Source organism: Papio anubis, chromosome 14 (genome assembly GCF_008728515.1).
Source record: "Papio anubis isolate 15944 chromosome 14, Panubis1.0, whole genome shotgun sequence".
NCBI classification, from domain to species: domain Eukaryota; kingdom Metazoa; phylum Chordata; class Mammalia; order Primates; family Cercopithecidae; genus Papio; species Papio anubis.
In genome coordinates, this window is record NC_044989.1 from 23,482,987 (window position 1) to 23,503,871 (window position 20,885).

At 40.5% G+C, this 20,885-nt stretch overlaps 1 protein-coding gene across 8 annotated transcripts in view; it reads right to left on the reverse strand.

Moving 5' to 3' along the window:
• Positions 1–20,885, reverse strand: part of ATAD2B (ATPase family AAA domain containing 2B) — a 173,942-nt gene that overhangs the window by 86,684 nt on the left and 66,373 nt on the right. The gene's annotated exons all lie outside the window — the stretch shown is intronic.

Below are 20,885 nucleotides of genomic sequence, written 5' to 3' on the forward strand. Positions count from 1 at the left end.
TTTAGCTCTAGCTGAGCCGGGGCGTTTCTGGGACTCAGAGGGAAAGAAGTGCACACCAACTGGTCCACGGGTGGCCATGGGCAGGCCCAGAAAAGGCATCACAACTTCCCACTCCAGTCTGTGGGACTGGCAGCCCAGCCCCCAACCTTCAGGCCCTCCGTAGCCTGAAGGTGGGTCTCACCAGGGACCCGCCCCCTTCTGCCCAGGAGCTTTGTCTGCCTCCTGCTGCCATTTATGGTGTCCAAGCTGTTCGTGCCAAGGGGTGCCTGCAGGCCACTGCCAAGCTGCCCTCAGCCACCCCCTCAGCTTCCCTCCCATGTTCATCAGCACCCAAAGTCTGGAGGGGGCTGAGGCAGCAGGGGGTTGGCATGCAGCACTAACCCCAAGAGTGCACACAACCATCCAGACTGCAACAACGCCCAGGCTTGGCCCCAACCTTGCTCCAAGATCAGAGCAGGCGCCGGAGTAGGAAGAGGCCAGGCAGTGGAAGCAGACACTTCTGGGCCTGCGGGGACAAGGGAGGCCTTCCCAGACCCCCAGAGTGCAGGAATGCCAGGCTCCACAGTCATGACTTGGGCAGCTGTAGCTGCACCCAGAGGGCAGGACTCCTGCCTGCTCCCAGGCCCCTGCGAGAGCACAAGGAAGCCCAGGTCCACAGCCACAACTTGCAGCTGCACCCAGGGAGCTCCCATCCCACCAACTTAAAAGGGGTGGGATTCCCATTTGTCCCCAGCTTCCACCAGCTCTGTGGAATGTGCAGCCCCGGCTACACCTCCCCACTACAGCAGGTATGATGACAGTGGCCACTCCAGATGGGCTGCTGCTGCCATCACTGTGAACTGTATCTCAATAAACCTGTTTTTCTTAAAAGAAAAAAAATACAATAATTTGTTTTAAATAGATAGCAATCTAGCGGGGGTTTAAATGTCTGGAAATGTACATGACATTTAGTTTCTTTTATATTAGATTTGCATTATCGTTATACTTTTGGACAAATTCTTTAGAATGGCTACCACTTTATGTTCAACTCAAAATTATTTTCTACGTATTTTAGAGTAGTTTTTGAAAAGTATGACTTAAACATTTATGAATATAAGCGTTTCATGTCTAATTATAACAGAAACTGTAGTTCTAGTAACAATGTTCTTTCTAGTGTTTTCCAACTGCTCTCATTTCTATTCCTTTACTCTTATTGCTAACACCTGCCTGAAATAACTTCTCCAATATGTTCAACATGTTAAAGAAATCATTCTCCTTCCCAAACATACTGCTCTAGCTGTGTCTCCAAAATCTATAAGTGGAATCAAAACGCTAGATATCCAGTGTATGTGTGAAGGAAGGATGTGTGATTCTTCTTTTCAAATTGAATAACTGAAATTTAGTGACCTAGGTTTCCCATTCAAGATATAAAGGGGGTGAGGAGTATAAGTAGCCTCAAATATAAATTCATATTTAACCTCCAATTTTTCCTTAGTAGCTTCCAATTACAGACTGGCATTTCAAGTGTTTGTTGGAATTTACCTGCATTTTTAAGTGTCTTGTAACTGAAAAGTCTTCAGATGATAGTCTCAGACGTGGCCAGAAACAGAATTACAATCTAACTTAAATTATACCAAAAGTTGTCTTTAAAAGAAAAAAAAAACTGAATGGCCAACCCTTGGATCAAAATCCTTTAGCAACTCCTATGATGTAGGGAAATTAAAAGTCCAAACTATTTGACACGATATTCAAGGCCTACTTGCTTGTCCCAAATTCTCTTTCCTACATTATCTTCTAAAAGTATTGTTTCACCTTTCAAATATAGATCTAAAATCCAATGAAATTAATTGTACTGTATGGTGTGTAGAGGAATCCAGGTTTTTTTCCCACCAAAGAGATATCCAATTTTCCCAGCATTATTTATAGAAAAGGTCATCTTTTCCTAACAGCATCTGCACTGCCTCTTTTACCATAAATTAGGCATCCATATGTGTGTGCATTTATTTATGGCTCTGGGCTCCGTTCCATTCATCTATTTGTCTAGTCTTCTGCCAATATCAAATTTTCTTAACCCTAAGAGGCCTTAATGACTAGTAGAGCAAGTGTTCCCACCTTATAGAAGAAAAGGTAATTGGAAAATATTTCTTTCCATTTATTTAATCTTTAATGTTTGCCAATCAAGTTTTAATATTTTCTGCATACACGTAACATGAGACTTCTTAGACTTACTCATAGAAACTTTTTGCTAATGAGATTGCAAATAGTAACTTTTCATTTTTACACAATTACTAGCAACAAAAATACAAAATTTGTTTATATTGATTGGTCTAAACTTCCTAACATCTATCTACAGATTGCTTTGCAATTCCTACATACATAATTGCATCATCTACAAATGATAAGAGTATTGTTTTTCCCTCTTCAATATGCATACCTCGTATAGCTTTGTCTGCAACAATGCCCAGGCTTGGCCCCAACCTTGCTCCAAGATCAGAGCAGGTGCCGGAGTGGGGAGAGGCCAGGCAGTGAAGCAGACACTTCTGGGCCTGCAGGGAAAAGGAAGGCCTTCCCAGACCCCCAGAGTGCAGGAATGCCAGGCTCCACAGTCATGACTTGGGCAGCTGTACTGCACCCAGAGGGCAGGACTCCTGCCTGCTCCCAGGCCCCTGCAAGAGCACAGGGAGGCCCAGGTCCACAGCCACAACTTGGGCGATCTATAGAACAGTATAGATATATACTGTGATCTATAGAATGTATTGGTCAGAAGTATTCATAGCAAAACAAACACACTTGTCATATTCCCCATGTTATAAGAAAAGGTTTCATGTTTGAACATTAAGTCTGTTTGTTGTAAGTTTTTCTGTAGCTACCTTTAAGGAAACACTTTATATTCCTTGTTCTCTAAGATGAAGACTTTATTATGACTAAGTATTGAATTGTATCAAACATTTCTTCCACATCTATTGAGGTGATCCTCTTGATTTTTCTATAATATGAAAATGTGATAAATTAACATTAACTGACTTCTCTCATATTAAATAAACCTCGTATATTTGAAATAAAATCAATTTAGTCATAATATATTATCCTTTTTATATCTTCCTGATGTAAAGCTCTACCAATCTGTTTAGGATTTTTATATACATGTTCACAAGTGAGACTGGGTTCCAATGAATTTTCTCATACCAAGTTTTATGAAGGTATAATTGACATACAAAACCCCGCACATATTTAAAGTATACATTGTTAAGTGTTGAAGTATGTATACCCTGTGGAACCATCACCACAACTAAAATAAGTTAACATATCCATTATGTTCTTCCTCATACTCCTTAGTTCTCCATCCATACTGACCCTCCTTGTCCTCTTTTACCCAACCCCTGGGGAACCATTCATCTGTATTCTGTCACTACAGATTACTTTGCATTACTTAAAATTTTATATACATGGGATCATACAGTAAGTACTCTTTTTATTCCTGGATTCTTACATTCGGCATATTCTGAGATTCATCTATGTTACTCGTATGATAATAGTTTATTCTTTTTAACTGCTAAGTAATATTCCATTATATGGATATACCACAATTTATTTATCCATTCATATATTGATGGCCACCTGGATTGTTTTCAGTTCTGGGATATTACCAAAAACCTGCTATAAACATTGACATACAAGTCACAGAATTTTCCCCTGTGTTTTTTCTAAAAGATCTCCTTTCACCTCTTAAGCTTAGGCCTTTATGCTCTTAATCTTTGATGTCTTAAAAAACCAAAACATTACATTTTGCATTCCTAATATTGCTTATCTGTCTTCTTTTTATCATGACCAAGCATGCCAGAGGTTTGTCAGTTTTTTCAAAGAACCAACTTTATTAGTTTTTTTCAAAGAACCAACTTTTGGCCTCCTTGATTTCTACTATATCTTTGTTTTCAGTTCACATATTGTTGGGTATGATTTTTGTCTTTACAACACAGGTCATTTAGACTTTGGAGCTATAGTTCTTAATTATGAACATAAAATTATCTGCTTATCTTTTTTGTTATTTTTCTGTTTTGCATATTACCAAACTTTAGAAAATTAGTTAAAATGTGCTTTAAGGCACAATATAGGATCAGTTTTCATAAACCTGGTATATGTTTGAAAAGAGTGTCCATTCTATATGTCTTAGATAAGAATGTCCATTAGATCAGATTCTTGAAATGTGGTGGTTCAAATTAATCTATAGAGCATTAAATGATCTTTTTGCTCAGCCTGATCTATCAATTACTGAGAGATGCACAGAATCTCTCCCACAATGATTATCAATTTGACTCTTCTACCTCATAGTTCTGTCAATTTTTGTTTTACATAGTTTGAACTGTAGTTATTAGGGAATTACAGATTTTAAATTGTTACTTTTAAGACAGGGTCTCACTCTGTCATCCAGGATGGAGTGCAGTGGCACGATCATGGTTCACTGCAGCTTCGACCACCCAGGCTCAAGCAATCCTCCTACTCAGCCTCCTGAGTAGCTAGGACTACAGGCATGCACTACCAAGTATGGCTATTTTTTTTTCTTTCTGTATATATGGGTTCTCATTATGTTGCCCAGGCTGGTCTTGAACTCCTGGGCTCAAATGATCCTCCTACCCTTAGCCTCCCAGAGTGCTGGGATTATAGGCATGAGCCACCATGCCTGGCCTAATTGTTATATCTTCTAGTAAACTGAAACTTTTATCATTATAAGATTTCCTTTTTATATGCACAGTAATGCTTTCTGATTTATGGTCTATTTTGTCTAAAATTAATGTAGCAACACCAACTGTTAGTATTTATGTGATATAATTTTATACTATTTAATGGATTTAACTATTGTGGACATTTCATATAAACAGAATCATACAATGTGTGGCCTTTTGTGTCTGGCTTATTCCACATAGTATAACATCTTCAAGATTCATCCATGGTGTGGCATGTGCCAGAATTTTTCTTTTCTTTTCTTTGTGGAGGGATGGGGTCTCACTCTGTTGCCCAGGCTGGAGTACGGTAGTATCATCACAACACACTACTGCCTTGACCTTCTAGGCTCAAGCAATCCTCCCATCTCAGCCTCCCAAGTAGATGGGACCAGAGATAAAGGTCACAACACCCAGCTAATTTTTTTTAGTATTTGTAGAGACACTACCTCGTTATGCTGCCCAGGCTGATCTCAAACTTCTAGGCTCAAGCAATTCTCCCACCTTGGCTTCCCAAACTGCTGGAATTACAAGTGTGAGCCACCACACCCATCCAGAAGTGCATTCCTTTTTAAGGCTGAATAATATTTCATTGTATGGATATACCACATTTCATTTACCTATTCATTGGTTGATGGACATTTGGGTTATTTCTACTTTTTGGCTAGTGTGAGTAATGCTGCTATGAATATTTGTTTTTGTGCTATTTCTTTCCACTATTTTACTTCGAATCTTTTTGTATCCTCACATGTAGATGTCTTGATTATAAACAAAACATCATTATTATTTTGTTTTTTTGACAATCTGACGATCTTTGTCTTTTAACAAGAACATTTACTCCCCTTATATTTCAGGTCATTATTGATATATTTGGGTTTAAATCTATAATCATATTTTGTGCTATTTTCCCCATTGGTTATATGATTTCCCTCACTTCTCTTCTTGATTGTTTTTGGATTGACTTTTAAAAATTATTCTATTTTCCCCCACTAACAGTTTTGGAATTACACATTATGTTTCTATTTTACCAATGATTACTCTAGAAATTCAAACCTGCATACTGGATACCCAAGAGTTCTACTTGCAGGTTATATTAAAGTCCCAATCAGAGCATCCCTCAGAAAACAACTACAAAGCCTATGTATTATAATACAGGAACATACACCTGACGTTTCTGGTGAGTAAACAGAGACAGATGGGTTCTGGTGGGAGTTCATGGTCACTCAGAGAATGGAAACATGGTGGGAGTTCTTAGTCACTTGGAAAAGAAAAAGTACGTTTCCTTCTCTCTAGCTTTTAGTCTGGGGACTAACTGCAGTGAGGGGGAGAGAGAATATGCAGTAGAGGTTCAGGGGGGTGCCTTATTAACTTTTCAGCATGAGAGTCTAGAAAAGAGAAGGTAGGAAGTTATTAATATTAAAGAATAAGGGTGATCACACAAGGGCAAGAGCTAGTAAGGACACTCCAAACTCAGTTTACCCAGATTTCTAGCTGGTCCTGAACAACAAAGCAGGGAGCAGACTCAAAGATCTAGCTAAAGACAAAAGGTCTCAAAGGAGATCAAAGCTCCCAGTCAAGAAACTGAATGCATTCTAAGCCTAACTCAGAAAATTGTCTCCTAAGAAAATGTGGCTCATAAAATAAAAATAACAGAATCCAGAGTCCAAAAACTAGCAATAACAATATCCAGGACACAATCCAAAACTGCCCAACAAATTAAGAATCAATAAAAGAACACGTTCTCAGGAGAAAAGAAAACCAAGTGGGTCTAACAGTGAGATAAACCAGATGTTGAAGCTAACACAAGATAATTTTAAAGCAACTATTGTAACTAAGCTCAATGAAATAAAATAAAACATGCTTAAATGCATGAAAATCACATTGGAAAAACAGAAACAATGAAAAACAAATGTAAGTCCTAGAACTGAAAAATACAATTTCCGAAATAAAAAAAATGTGTTGGATGAACATCACAAAATGGACATGACAAAGCAAAAATAAGTGAAGATTGACTAAAGACAGACAAATAAAAATTATCCAAGGTGAAAACAGAAGAGACTGAAAAATGACAAATTTGTAGATACAAAACGACAAGCACCATCAGAAAGAAAGCCACACAGAGGCATGTCATGGCTAAACTGTTGAAAGTAAAAGATATAGAGCAAGATATTGAAAGCAGCAAGAAAAAACCCAAGTATTACAAAATGTGGAAACAACAATCTAATTAATGGCTCTCCAATTATACGCTATGATGCAGGCAGATGGAATCCTGGCAGAGGCCAGCTAACTCACTAAGTGCAAGAGTTGGAGTTGAGATTCCAGGGAGAACAAGATGACTAGAGTCTACAGAAAGAGTACCACAGAGGAGACTGCTCCACAGAAAGAAAACTCAGGAAATGTGCAGAAAACTCCTCAGCTCTTCAATCAAATATAAATCAGTATATACATGTGATGAAACTACCCAAGGCTTGGGGAAAAAAAAACACTCAGAAGAACTAAAAGTAAGAGTACTCTACACTCACAGAGAACCAGGAATAGTGCCAGTTCCCACCCGCCAAACTGGTAAACCTCATGACTCACAGGTCATTGCCCGTGAATACACAAAAGGATACTGCATCAGTAGCAGGGAACAATTAGTCCTACACTGAGGGCTACTCAAGATCCATATCACAAATCTTGTTTTGGTTTTTGTTTTTTTGAGATAGAGTCTCACTCTGTCAACTAGGCTGGAGTGCAGTGGTGCCATCTCAGCTCGCCGCAACCTCCACTTCCTGGGTTCAAGTGATTTTCCTGCTTCAGCCTACCAAGTAGCGGGGATTACAGGCACCCGCCACCATGCCCAGCTAATTTTTTGTACTTTTAGTAGAGACAGCGTTTCACCATGTTGGCCAGGCTGGTCTCAAACTCCTGACCTCAGGTGATACAATCGCCTCGGCCTTCCAAAGTGCTGGGATTACTGGTATGAGCCACTGCGCCCAGCAGACAAATCTTAAAAGCAAGATTCCAAAGAATCAAACTGTTTTCAAGTAGATTAACTGTGTCTCAAAAGGAAAAAAACAAAACAAAACACAACAAAACCACTTCAAGAATATCTACTTACAGAAACATAGCTAGCACTCAACAAGGTAAAATTTACATCTGGCATCCAATAAAAATTGCAAAGCATGCAATGAAACAGGAAAACACAATCCATGAGAAAAATCAATAAAATAAAACTAACCCAGGACTACAATATGAGAATTGGCAGACAAAGACATTAAAGTAGGCATTATAACTATATTCTAGATATTGAAAAGTTCTATATATATAGATGAAAACAGAAACATGAGGCAAAAACATAATGAATGGGATTAATAGCAGATTAGACATTTCAAAAGAAAAGATTAGTGAACTAAAAGTCACAGCAACAGAAACCAACCAAAATGAAACACAGAAAAGATAATTTAAAGCAAAATTAACAAAGTTTCAGCAAACTATGGGACAACATCAAGAAACTTAACATATGTGTAGTTAGAGGCCCAAAAGGAAAGAGGAGACAGGAGGTGGGGAGGACAGAAAAAATAATGAAGAAATAGCGGCCAAAAACTTTACAAGTTTGATGAAAAACACACCCAAGAAGTTCAATCCAAGAATGGGAAAAAGGGAGAAAACTCCACCAACATATATCATTAAATTGCACAAAACCAGTGAAGAAGGAAAAAAAAATTAAATGCAACCAGAAAAAAGATACATACAAAGAAACACAAATAGAAATAAAAGCAGAATTCATTACCGAAGCAACACAAATGAAAAGAAGGAAGATCATCTTCAAAGTATGGAAAGAAAAAGAAAAAAGTGTCAACTTCAAATTCTATACCCAGAGAAAATACTCTTCAAAAACAAAGCCTAAGTTCTCAAAAAGTCAAACATAAAACTACCATACTGCCTAGCAGTTTCACTCCTTATCTCCACCCAAGAGCGATAAAAAATATATGTACTACACAAACATTTCCATTGAACATTCACAGTAATATTCATAATAGCCCAAACTGGAAACAACCTAAATGTCCATCCAGTATGTTGTACAGTCATACAATAAGAATATTGTTCATCAATAAAAAAAGAACAAGGCCGGGCGCGGTGGCTCACGCCTGTAATCCTAGCACTTTGGGAGGCCGAGGCGGGCGGATCATGAGGTCAGGAGATTGAGACCATCCTGGCTAACACGGTGAAACCCTGTCTCTACTAAAAATACAAAAAATTAGCCGGGTCTAGTGGCAGGTGCCTGTAGTCCCCGCTACTCGGGAGACTGAGGCAGGAGAATGGCGTGAACCCGGGAGGCGGAGCTTGCAGTGAGCCGAGATCGCGCCACTACACTCCAGCCTAGGCAACAGAGTGAGACTCCATCTCAAAAAGAAAAAAAAAAAAGGAAAGAAAGAACAAAATACTGACCCATACTATATCATGGATGTTCCTCAAAACCATTATACTCAGCAAAAAAAGCCAGACACGAGAAACCATAGTATATGATTTTAATAACACAAAATGTCTAGAAAAGGCCAATCTATACAGAGATTAGATTAGTGGCTGGCTGTGGGCAGGAAAAGGAATTTACTGTAAACGGGCATGCTGGATTTTTTTTTTTCTGAGACAGGATCTCACTCTCTCACCCAGGTTAGAGTGCAGCGGTACAATCAAAGCACACTGCAGCCTTGACCTCCCGGGCTCAAGCAATCCTCCCATCTCAGCCTCCCCAGTAGTTGAGACCACAGGCGTGCACCACCACACCCAGCTAATTTTTGTAGTTTTTGTAGAGACCAGATTTCACAGTGTTGGCCAGGCTGGTCTCAAATTCCTGGGCTCAAGCGATCTGCCTGCCTCAGCCTCTCAAAGTGCTGGAATTACAAGCATGAGTCACCACACCCAAACTCATGCTGGATCTTATTAGGGGTAAAAAGATGTTCTAAAATTGATTTATATCAATAGTATTACCACTTCGTTGAGGTACTCTAAAAATTACTATAACTATACACTTGAAATGAGTAAATTTTATAACATAAATATACCTCAATAAAGCTGTTTTGGCCAGACGCAGGGGGTTATGCGGGCAGATCACTTAAGCCCAGGAGTTTGAGACTAGCCTGGGCAACCTGGTGAAACCTTATCACTACTAAAAATTCAAAAAGTGGCCGGGCACAGTGGTTCACGCCTGTAATCCCAAACTTTGGGAGGCTGAGGCAGGTGGATCACAAGGTCAGGAGTTTGAGACTAGCCTGGCCAATATGATGAAACCCTGTCTCTACTAAAAAATAAAAAAATTAGCCAGGCGTAGTGGTGCATGCCTGTAGTCCCAGCTACTTGGGAGGCTGAGGCAGGAGAATCACTTGAACCTGGGAGGCGGAGGTTGCCATGAGCAGAGATTGTGCCACTGCACTCCAGCCTGGGCAACAGAGCAAGACTCCATTTCAAAAAAAAAAAAGTTAGGTGGGTACAGTGGCACACATATCTGTGGCCCCAGCTATTTGGGAGGCTAAGGTGGGGGGATCAGTCGAGGCTACAGTGAGCCATGATTATGCCACTGCACTACAGCCTTGGTGAAGGGAATGAGATCCTGTCTCAAAAACAAAACTGTTTTTTCGTTTTTTTGTTTTTTGTTTTTTAATGTGTTTTCGGCCAGATGCGGTGGTTCACACCTGTAACCCCCGCACTTTGGGAGGCCGAGGCGGGTGGATCACGAGGTCAGGAGTTCGAGACCAACCTGGCCAATATGGTGAAACTGCATCTCTACTTAAAAAAATACAAAAATTAGCCAGGCGTGGTGGCACGCACCTGTAGTACCAGCTACTCAGGAGGCTGAGGCAGGAGAATCGCTTGAAACCGGGAGGCAGAGGTTGCAGTGAGCCGAGATCGCACTACTGCACTCTGACCTGGGCAACACAGTGAGACTTCATCCCAAAAAAAAAGTGTTTTCAGATATGGAAAAGCCAAAAGAACTTGTCACTTGCAGGCCCACACTGTAAGAAACATATGCATAAAGAAACTGATACCAAATGGAAATATGAACATCTACAAAAGAATACAGAGCACCAGAAATGGTAAGTATAATAAATATTTAAGATATTTTCATTTACCTTTCTTCAAAAGTTTTTTTTTTTTTTTTTTTGAGACGGAGTCTCGTTCATCACCCAGGCTGGAGTGCAGTGGCGCGATCTCAGCTCACTGCAAGCTCCACTTCCCAGGTTCATGCCATTCTCCTGCCTCAGACTTCTAAGTAGCTGGGACTACAAGCGTCCGCCACCACGCCCGGCTAAGTTTTTGTATTTTTTTTTTAGTAGAGACGGGGTTTCACCGTGTTAGCCAGGATGGTCTCGATCTCCTGACCTCACGATCCGCCCGCCTCAGCCTCCCAAAGTGCTGGGATTACAAGTGTGAGCCACCGCACCCGGCCTACATTTCTTCAAAAGGTTTTAAAGTTTTAAAAATAAAATGTATGAGGCCGGGCACAATGGCTCACGCCTGTAATCCCAGTACTTTGGTAGGCCAAGGCAGGCAGATCACTTGAGCTCAAGAGCTCAAGACCCTGTCTCTACTAAAAATACAAAAATTAGCCGGGCATGGTGGCGTACACCTGTAATTCCAGCTACACAGGAGGCTCAGGCAGGAGAATCGCTTAAACCCAGGAGGTGGAGATTGCAGTGAGCCGAGACTGCGCCAATGCACTCCAGCCTGGGTGCCACAGCGAGACTCTGTCTCAAAAAATAAAAATGTATGACAATAGCACAAACCTCAGGAGAAGAAAAATGCAAGTATACTATTTCAAGGTTCCCATATTGTATATGAAATGGTCTATCATCAATTAAAGGTAGATGGTTACAAGTTAAAGACATATACCATAAACTCTAAAGTTACTACGAAAATAATAAACAGTAATGGCTAATAAGCCAGCAATGGAAACAAACTGGAATCATAAAAAATACTCAACTAATCCAAAAGAAGGTGGAACAATAGGAAAAGGAAAACAAGAATCAGATAGCCTAATAGAAAATCATCTAGATGATAAATTTAAACCTAACCATATCAACGATCACAATAAATGTGTAAGTGTCCATTTTGAAGGAAATGGTATTTTCATTGTCTTGATTGTAGTTATGGCTTCACAAGTACATATGTATGTTAAAGCCTTCCAAGTTTTACTCTTTATCAATGTCAGTATTGTGTACATATGTATCATATATATTTCATGTCAATTATACCTCAATAAAGCTCTTTTTAAAAATCAATAGCAAAATTGAGACCCTAAAAAAAAACTTTCAAAGTTTCAAAGTGTTTTTTAAAAAGGCAAAAAAGAAACGAAAAAGAGCAGACACAAATAGAAAATGCAAATGCAATGATCCCCAATTCAAATATATTAATAATTACATTAAACACTGACTAAACAAATTAAAATTAAGAGACAGTGCAATTAAGAAAATAAGACCCAACTTTATACAGTCTATGAACAAGACAGGTTGAAAGCAAGTTAATGGCAAAAAACATACCACACAAACAGCATGAAGTCTAGAATAGGTGAATTATTATCTGATAAAAACAGATTTCAAAATTAAGTGCATTATGAGATAAACGTGGACATTTCATAATATAGGAAAGCAATATCAACATAAAGACGCAATAAATGTGTATGAAACTAATATAAAATTTCAAAATATGTGAGACAAAAACTGGCAGAATTAAACGGACAAAGAAACAATTCATCATAGCTGGACATTTTAACATACTTGTCTCTGCAATCAATAGAATTAGACCAAAACATCTGTAAGAACACAGAAGAGGCCAGGCGCAGTGGCTCATGCCTGTAATCCCAGCACTTTGGGAGGTCGAGTCAGGCAGACCACTTGAAGTCAGGAGTTCAAGACCAGCCTGGCCAACATGGTGAAACCTCATCTCTACAAAAATACAAAAATTAGCTGGGCATGGTGGTGCGTGCCTGTAATCCCAGCTACTCAGGGGGCTGAGGCAGGAGAATCACTTGAACCTGGGAGATGGAGGTTGCAGTGAGCCAGACAGAGCCACTGCACTCGAGCCTGGGCGACAGAGTGAGACTCTATCTCAAAAAAACAAAAAAAACAAAAAACAAGGAAAAAAACCCACAAAAGAGTCTGCATAACACTATTAACACCTTGTCTTATTTTATAATTATAGAACACTATGCCATAAATAGCAGAATACAAATTCACAGGACACACTGGGACATAAAGGAGAACGCAATAAATTTAAAAATGATTTTAATACAAAAAAAAATTAGCCAGGCATGGTGGCATGCACCTGTAGTCCCAGCTACTCAGGAGGCTGAGGCAGCAGAATGGCATGAACCCGGGAGGCGGAGCTTACAGTGAGCTGAGATCATGCCACTGCACTCCGGCCTGGGCGACAGAGCGAGACTGTCTCAAAAAAAAAAAAAAAGAAAAGACTTTTTAAGAGTTATGATCTCTAGATCACAATAAAACTAAATTAGAATAACAATAAAATAATCAGGAAAAATAACCACAGCTATTTGTATATTAAATACACATCTAAATTAAATACACAATGATTGCGTCAAAGAAAAAATGACAAGAGATCTGGAAATTATTTTGAACTGAATGACAGTGAATACATGTCAAAAACTGTGGGATATAGCTAAAGCATTGCTTAGAGGGAAATTTTACAGGTTTCAATGCCTATATTAGAAAAAAAGAAAAGTTTCAATCAATTCCTAAGCTTCCATCTTAATCTGAAAAAGGGAGTTAAATTAAAAATAAACAGAAAAGACTTGGAAGACCTGAAATACGTATTGCTATATAAAAGAAGCCAATGTGAAAAAACTACATACTGTTTGATTCCAACTATATGACATTGTGGAAAAGGCAAAATTATGGAGATAGTAAAAAGATCAGTGGTTGCTGGGGAGAGAGGGATGGCTCTGCAGGGCACAAGAGAAGGAGGGATGAATGAATAGATAGAGCACAAAGGATTTGGGGGAAGTGAAAATATTTTGCATGATACTGTAAGAGCCGATACATGTCATTACACATTTGTTGAAACCCTAAAACTGCCTGCTATGAGTGGAATGTTTCTATTCCCCTAAAATTCATACATTGAAACCTAATCACCAAAGTAATGTTGTTAAGAGGTATTAAGAGTTAAGAGCTAAGGTGTTAAGAGTATTAAGAGGTGGAACCTTTGGGAGGTAATTAGGTCATAAGGGCAAAACTCTCATAAAGAGGATTCCTGCCTTCATAAAAGAGACCTGAAAAAGCTAGCTGGTCTTTTCTACCATTTAAGGACACAAGAGAAGTCATCAGAACCAGAAAGCAGGTCCTCACCAGACACTAAATCTGCTGGCACCCTGATCTTGGACATCCCAGCCTCCAGAAATATGACAAATAATGTTCTGCTATTTCTAAGCTACCTAGTTTATAGAGATTTTTTGTTTTCCGAGACAGGGTCTCACTCTGTCACCTAGGCTGTAGTGCAGTAGCACGATCATGGCTCACTGCAGCCTTGACCTCCCCAGGCTCAAGTAATCCTCTCACCTCAGCCTCCCAAGTAGCTGGGACCAGAGGCACACCACACCCTACTAATTTTTGTACTTTTAGTAGAGACAGGGTTTCACCACGTTGCTCAGGCTGGTCTCAAACTGCTGAGCTCAAGAGATCCACTGTCGTTGGCCTCCCAAAGTGCTGGAACTACAGGTGTGAGCCACTGTGCCCAGTAATGAATAGTCTATTTTTAAGACCATTTGTTAGAGCAGTTTAGGTTAACAGCCGAATTGAGAAGGAAATACAGAGAAATACAGAGACTTTTCATATGTCCCCCGTCTGCCCCTTGATATGTATACACATGCCTCAACAAAGTGGTGCACTTATTTCAACTGATGAACCTACAATGACACATCACAATCTACAAAGTCCACAGTTTACATTAAGGTTCATGCTTGATGATAAGGTTCTGTGAGTCTGGACAAAGAAATAATGACATGGATCCACTCTTACAATATAACACAGACTATTTTCACTGCCCTAAAAATCTTTTATACTCTGCCTATAAGTCTTCCTCAGTCTACTAATTTTTTAAAAAATAAGGAAAAAGGTAGTATAAAATTGGAAACAAAAATAATAGTGGAAAATCTATGAAAACAGAAGCTGTCTCTTTGGGAGGGAAAGGACCAATAAAATTGATAATCCTCTAGCCAGAATAATCAAGAAAAAAAAAAAAAAGGAGGGCTGGGTGCGGTGGCTCAAGTCTGTAATCCCAGCACTTTGGGAGGCCAAGGCAGGTGGCTCACCTGAGGTCAGGAGTTCAACACAAGCCTAATCAACATGGTGAAACTCTGTCTCTACTAAAAACACAAAAATTAGCTGGGCATGGTGGCAGGCGCCTGTAATCCCAGGTACTCAGGAGGCTGAGACAAGAGAATCGCTTGAACCCAGGGGGTGGAGGTTGCAGTGAGCCGAGATCACGCCATTGCACTCCAGCATGGGTGACAGAGTGAGACTCCATCTCCAAAAAACCAAAAAACAAAAAATTCTAAAATTCAATCAAAATAATGTTCTACCTTAATAGAATACAGGAGAAATGCCGTATGATCAATTCAAAAGAGACAGGAAAAAAGTATATGTATGTTACAAAGTTCAGTACTCTATCCCAGTAAAATAAACTCTCACAGCAAACTAGGAATGTAGTGGAAATCCCTCAATGTAATAAAGGGCATTGATGAAAAACTTAGTTAAAATCACATTCAACGGTAAAAGTCTCAATGTTTTATAGCCAATGAAGAAACCAGGCAGTTATATCCATTATCACCATTATTATTTAACTCTGAATTCTAGCCAAAGTAAGAAAGAGAAATAAAAGACATAGATTGGAAAGGAAGAAGTAAAAGTATCTTTATGTGCAGATAAGGTATATGTATAAAACCGTAAGGAAACCACAAAATAGCTAACAGAACTAACAAATGAATTTAGCAAGGTTGTGGAAACAAAGTCTATAAACTCAATTGTATTTTTATAAATCAGCAGTAATCAATTAGAAAATAAATTTTCTTTTAAAACTCCATTCACATTAAATGAACAATAAAGTATTTAGGGATGATAAAAGATGCCTAAGATCCTTAGGCGAAAAACCATAAGACACAGGAAAAGGAAATTAAAGAATACCTAAATAAATGAACAGAATTACCATGTTCATAGACTGAAAGACGAATAAGGATGCAATTCTTCCCAAATAGATCGAAGGACTAAATGCAATCCCAAATAAATCCCAACAGTCTTTTCTAAAGAAACTGACAAGAGGCTTTAGAAATGTATATGGAAAGATAATAGATGACTACAACAATTTTGAAAAAGAACAAGGTTGGAAGACTTACATTAAAACGAACTAATGTAATGCAACATTAATCAAGACAGTGGTATAAGGATACACCTGTGGATCAATGGCATCAACTAACAAATCTAGGAATAGACACACATTTATATGGCCAATTTTTGACAAAGACGTGCCAAGAAGTTTAACAAAGTAAACTCTTCAATATATGGTTCTGGAACAAATGAGTATCTGTATAAAAAAACAGACTGGGCGTGGTGGCTCACGCCTGTAATATCAGCACTTTGGGAGGCTGAGGCAGGAGAATCACCTGAGGTCAGGAGTTGAAGACCAGCCTGGCTAACATGGTGAAAGATCATCTCTACTAAAAACACAAAAATTCGTCAGGCGTGGTGGCACACACCTGTAATCCCAGCTACTCAGGAGGCTGAGGCACAATAATTGCTTGAACCTGGGAGGTGGAGGCTGCAGTGAGCTGAGATCGCACGACTGCACTCCAGCTTGGGCAACAGAGTGACACTCCATCTCAAAGGGGAAAAAAAAAAGGCCGGGCACGGTGGCTCATGCATGTAATCACAGCACTTTGGGAGGCCGAGGCGGGCAGATCATGAGGTCAGGAGATCGAGACCATTCTGGCTAACACAGTGAAAACGTGTCTCTACTAAAAAATACAAAAAAATTAGCCGGGCATGGTGGCGGGCACCTGTAGTCCCAGCTACTCCAGAGGCTAAGGCAGAAGAATGTCGTGAACCCAGGAGGCGGAGCAAGCAGTGAGAGCATTTCCTTTGAGCCGAGATCGCGCCACTACACTCCAGCCTGGGCGACAGAGCGAGACTCTGTCTCAAAAAAAAAAAAAAAAAAAAGAATATCTGTATAACAAAATAAACTTCAGTCCACACCTTAAACTATCTACAAAAATTAACTCAAACATTCACCTATAATTGATACACAAACTTAAAATGAATCATTAACTTAAATATTAAGAGCTAACACTGGCTGGGCATGGTGGCTCACGCCTGTAAGCCAGCACTTTGGGAGGCCGAGGTGGGTGGATCACCTGAGGTCAGGAGTTCTAGACCAGCCTGGCCAACATGGTGAAACCCTATCTCTACTAAAAATACAAAAATTAGCCAGGTGTGGTGGCAAGCACCTGTAATCCCAGCTACTCAGGAAGCCGAGGCAGGAGAATGGCTTGAACCTGGGAGGTGGAGGTTACAATGAGCCAAGATCATGCCATCGCACTCCAGCTGGGGGACAAGAGCGAGACTTCATCTCAAAAAAAAAAAAAAAAGGCTAACACTATTAATATTTCAAAGACAATATCCAATAAAAATTATTGCCACACTTATTTAGGCAGTTTTTCTCAAGCAGAACACAAAAGGCACAGATATATTTTTTAAATCTACATGGTGGCTTTATCAAAATTAAAATCCTTGACTCTTCAAAAGTCCTAACTAAGCAAACAAAGATACAAAGCACGACACTGGAAAAAAATTTCAAAACAAAGACTGGGCCAGGGGTGGTGTCTCATGCCTGTAATCCCGGCACTTTGGGAGGCCAAGGCAGGCGGATCACTTGAGGTCAGGAGTTCAACACCAGTCTGATCAACATGGCAAAACCCTGTCTCTACTAAAAATACAAAATTAGCTGGGCATGGTGGCGCATGCCTGTAATCCCAGCTACTCGGGAGGCTGAGCCAGGAGAATCGCTTCAACCTGGGGCGTGGAGGTTGCAGTGAGCCGAGATTGCACCACTGCACTCCAACAGGGCAAAAGAGCAAGACTCTGTCTCAAAAAAAAAAAAAATACAAGGACAACAAGACACACAATCTACTTTCTGGTCTCAAAAAGTGGGGCAAAAGATTTTAACAGACATTTCACAAATGAAAATATATAAACGGGCCGGGCGCGGTGGCTCAAGCCTGTAATCCCAGCACTTTGGGAGGCCGAGGCGGGCGGATCACGAGGTCAGGAGATCGAGACCATCCTGGCTAACACGGTGAAACCCCGTCTCTACTAAAAAATACAAAAAACTAGCCGGGCGAGGTGGCAGGCGCCTGTAGTCCCAGCTACTCGGGAGGCTGAGGCAGGAGAATGGCGTGACCCCGGGAGGCGGAGCTTGCAGTGAGCTGAGATCTGGCCACTGCACTCCAGCCTGGGTGACAGAGCGACACTCTGTCTCAAAAAAAAAAAAAAAAAAAAAGAAAATATATAAACGGGCAATAAACACAAAGATGCTCAATATCACTGGATGAATATTAAAGCTTAATATTATTTGTATTACTATTAATGCAAATTAAATCCATTACTGTACACCCACTAGGATGGCTAAAGTTAAAGACAGTTAACAACATCAATTGTTGGCAAGGATGAGGAACAACTCAAATTATCATACATTTTAGGAAAATAAAAATGGTAAAACCACTTTGGAAAACAATACAGTGTTACCTTACAAACTTAAACACCCATTTACCCTAGGCTCCAGAAATTCCTCTCTTAGGGATGTACCCAACAGAAAAGAAAACATGTCCACACAAAAACTTGTAAAGATGCTTTGAGAGGCCAAGGTGGAGGGCTCGCTTGAGACGAGGTGTCAGAAATCAACCAGGGCAACATAGCGAGACTCCATCTCTACAAAAAATACAAAAATTAGCCAGGTGGGGTAATGCATGCCTGTAGTTCTAGCTACTCGGGAGGCTGAGGCAGTAGGATCACTTGGGCCTAGAAGTTTGAGGTTACAGTGAAGTATGATCACACCATTGCACTCCAGCCTAGGTAAAAGAACGAGACCCAGTCTCTTAAAAATGCTTGGGGCACAGTGGCTCATGCCTGTAATCCCAGCACTTCAGGAGCCTGAGGTGGGTGGATCACAACGTCAGGAGTTCGCGACCAGCCTGGCCAATATGGTGAAACCCCGTCTCTACTAAAAATACAAAAAATTCGCCAGGCATGGTGGCATGTGCCTGTAATCCCAGCTACTTGGGAGGCTGAGACAGGAGAACTGCTTGAACTCAGGAGGCGGAGGTTGCAGTGAGCCGAGATTGCGCCACTGCACTCTAGCCTGGGTGACAGAGTGAGACTCCGTCTCAAAAACAAAAAAAACAAAAACAAAAAAACTTCAGACCAGAATTATTTCAATTTGGGATCTTTTTCAGATTTTGGGATATTTGCATTATATTTACCAGTGGAGCTTCCCAAATCCCAAAATCCAAAACTGAAAAAGCTTCAATGAGCATTTCCTTTGAGTGTCATGTGAGCATTCAAAAAGTTTCAAATGTTGGAACATTTCAGATTTCAGATTTTTGGATTTAGGATGCCCAACCTGTAGTAGCATTATCATAATAGCTAAAAATAAAAGTAAAACAAATCTCCCATCAGATGGTACATTGAAAAATAGAGGTATACACACACACATATACATTAAGGAATACTACTGAGGAGTGAAAAAGAATAAAATATTAGCATACATGACATGGAGGCCAGGCACAGTAGCTCACACCTATAACCCCAGCACTTTGAGAGGCTGAGGTGGGCGGATCATTTGAGGTCAGGAGTTCAAGACCAGCCTGGTCAACATGGTGAAACCCATCTCTACTAAAAATACAAAAATTAGCCGGGCGTGGTGGTGGGTGCCTATAGTCCCAGTTACTCAGTAGGCTGAGGCAGGAGAATCACTTGAGCCCAGGAGGCAGACGTTGCAGTGATCAAGCCACCGCACTCCAGCCTGGGTGACACAGTGAGACTCCATCTCAAAAAAAAAAAAGCATACATGACACGGAGAAATGTATTTTTTTTCTTTTTTTTTGAGACGGAGTCTCGCTCTGTCACCCAGGCTGGAGTGCAGTGGCGCAATCTCGGCTCACTGCAAGCTACGCCTCCCAGGTTCATACCATTCTCCTGCCTCAACCTCCCGAGTAGCTGGGGCTACAGGCGCCTGCCACCATGCCCAGCTAATTTTTTGTATTTTTAGTAGAGACGGAGTTTCACTGTGTTAGCCAGGATGGTCTTGATCTCCTGACCTCGTGATCCGCCCACCTAGGCCTCCCAAAGTGCTGGGATTACAAGTGTGAGCCACCACGCCCAGCCTACATGGAGAAATTTCAAAGCATTATGCTACTGCCACGCACAGTGGCTCAGGCATATAATCCCAGCACTTTTGGGAGGTGGAGGCAGGCAGACCACTTCAGGCCAGGAGTTAAAGACCAGCCTGGCCAATATGGCGAAACCCCACCTCTACTAAAAACACAAAAATTAGCCAGACGTGGCAGCACATGCCTGTAATCCCAGCTGCTTGGGAGGCTGAGGAACCAGAATCACTTGAACCCAGGAGGTGGAGGTTGCAGTGAGCCGCGACTGCGCCACTGCACTCCAGCCTGGGTGACAGGGTGAGACTGTGTCTCCAAAAACACCCAAAAAATTATGCTAAATTAGGATCAGACAACTTTTTCTGTAAAAGGTCAGATAGGCTGGACACAGTGGCTCATGCTTGTAATCTCAGCACTTCAGGAGGCTGATTGAGGAGGACGGTTTGAGGACAGGAGTTCAAAACCAGCCTAGGCAAGAGAGTAAGACCTCGTCTCTAAAACAAATTAAAAAAAAAAAAAAAATTAAAAGCCCACATAGTAAATGTTTTAAACTTTGCAAGGCATTTGGTCTCTCTCTCACAGCTGCTCAACTCTACTCTTGTAGCACAAAAGAAACCACATACAATGCTTAAGGAATGAACATGGTTGTATTCCAATATAACTTCATTTACCAAAACACACTGAGGCCTGAATTTGGCTCACAGGCTGTGGTGTGCTGACCCCTGTACTAAGAGAAAGAAGTAGTCCTCACAGACACAGATTAT